A 2,135-nucleotide genomic window follows, 5' to 3' on the forward strand; every position below is an offset into this window, starting at 1 on the left:
CTAGTAGTACATAGGATCTAAATATCCTCTAGTCCCTTGCACTGCTGTTGCTGTTACCTCTGTCTGATCAATTGGTATGTACCTTGAGGTACCAAAGTCTGAGACCTTTGATGTGAAGGCATCATCTAGTAGTATGTTGGAAATGTTACAACTGAGTTCAGGTAAGAGATAGCTTTGCCTACTTCACTTGCTATCTTTAGTCAGGCTCCCCATGGTATTGATCCTGGCGATTCTCGATGAAGGTGGTCACTAAGGGTTCCATTGGAAATGAACTCGTAGGAAAGAAAGAAGGCATTTTCATATGTGTCTTTAGGAGATGGCCTTGTTGCACACTTCGCTTCCTTGTTTGCAAAAGGAAATCTATTGGAGATACTAGATCCATAAGTTATGGAAGAAGGAGGAAAGGATGTTAATGAAATAGCCATACTTGCCGTAGCATGCGTAAAACTAAGAGGAGAGGATCGTTCAACCATGCGTCAAGTGGAGTTGACACTGGAAAACAACTATTCACCCATGCAATATGACATGGATTGTGCAGTGATTGATATATGTGAGAAGAATGAAACTGCAAAAATGTCGCTACCAACTAATGACCAATGAAGTAGCAACAAAGAGTCGACGAGGCAGTATAGCATGGAAGAAGAGTTCCTAATGTCCGCTTGGTGTCCTTGGTAGTTTTCCTCAAGCATGTGCCGTGACTTTAACATATGGTTGATTTTCTCTAATTGATCTGCGTTCAGTTACTGAAGAGCCATAGTGTTCCTTTGGTTCCTTGGCTCAGACTCAGGCTTTGTTTGCTACTTGTTGCTTCAACCAGTGTACACTAATTAGTCTCTGCTTTTAATATTACTTGTAGCAACAACAATATCTCCATAGGCTATGTCATATCTTTCTATATATGTGGGTGTATGTAGGGAGTGAAGATGCCCGTGCGACTAGATCGGCCGGGATCCACTTCTTTGAATCAATGCAGCTGGATGCAACAGCAATTAATAATACTTCTTTTTGTTGGGTTCACATCTCACCAAACGCGTACGCCTGCTGTGCAGCACTTTTGAGTTTTAGAAGATTAGTTAATTAATTAGCTAATCTAATATATATCTCTCATCGATCTGCTTTTGGTCCCGGAATCATGGAATATTTGGAACGTCTAATGTACTCGACACTATTTAATGTTGTTCAAGAACTCTGTGTCAGTGCGAAATAATATCCATTGGTTTACATTCAAGTGTCAAGTGTGATGTCCTTTTGCTGATAGTCTAGCTAGTTGGCTTCCTCGACCAACGCTTGAAAAGTGCATGCAATGATTCCCATGCACAAGCATGAAATGCAGTACGCGTGCACCTCGAGTAGACAGAATAAGCAGGAAAAAGGAAAGACAACGGAAATGTTCTACTTGGTTTACAAACACACATAATAGACACGTACTAAAACAAATGCTCCAAAATAACCTTCAAACAACACCCTAGATTAACTCAATCAAATGTAACTTGATCGCAAGAAAAATGTAAGCAAACTTAATTAACGAGGGTATGTCGCAGACAACATGTACTCTTCTTCTTGACTGTGTCTTCTGCTACCTTCCTCCAAGCTTGTTGTTCTTCTAGTTGATGGATAACTCGCTGCAGTATAGTTCTCCTCATTTCATTGCGCTCTCATGTCATATGTCGCACTCCCCTCATTGGTTGCTTGGAGGCCTTCGAGTGCCATCTCCACTTGCCTCATGGTTGGTCTGTCTTCCCCTCTCATTTGTATGCATGACACGGGTAGAGCAGACACTTCTTGCACTTCGCTACCTCCCTCCTCCACAACTTGTGGATCCAATATTTCACTTAGATTGCCTTCTGCATGTAACTCGCCAAATTGTAGAACCAGCCGTTCACCTTCTGCGGATATATACATATTTGGCCTCTTTCTAGTGAGCAGTTCAATGAGAAGCACTCCAAAACTCTAGACATCACTCTTTTCTGATAGCCGTCCTGTGTAATAGTACATAGGATCTAAATATCCTCGAGCCCCTTGCATTGTAGTTGCTGTTACCTCAGTCTGATCAATCGGTATGTACCTTGAAGTACCAAAGTCTGAGACCTTTGATGTGAAATCTACAAGTATGCTGGAAGATTTAATACCAGTGG

At 41.6% G+C, this 2,135-nt stretch overlaps 1 pseudogene; it reads right to left on the reverse strand.

The window, feature by feature from the left end:
• LOC123120893 (wall-associated receptor kinase-like 10) overlaps nt 1-2,135 on the reverse strand; it is a 6,639-nt pseudogene continuing 4,504 nt past the window's right edge.

The sequence above is a fragment of the Triticum aestivum genome, chromosome 5D (genome assembly GCF_018294505.1).
Source record: "Triticum aestivum cultivar Chinese Spring chromosome 5D, IWGSC CS RefSeq v2.1, whole genome shotgun sequence".
NCBI lineage: Eukaryota > Viridiplantae > Streptophyta > Magnoliopsida > Poales > Poaceae > Triticum > Triticum aestivum.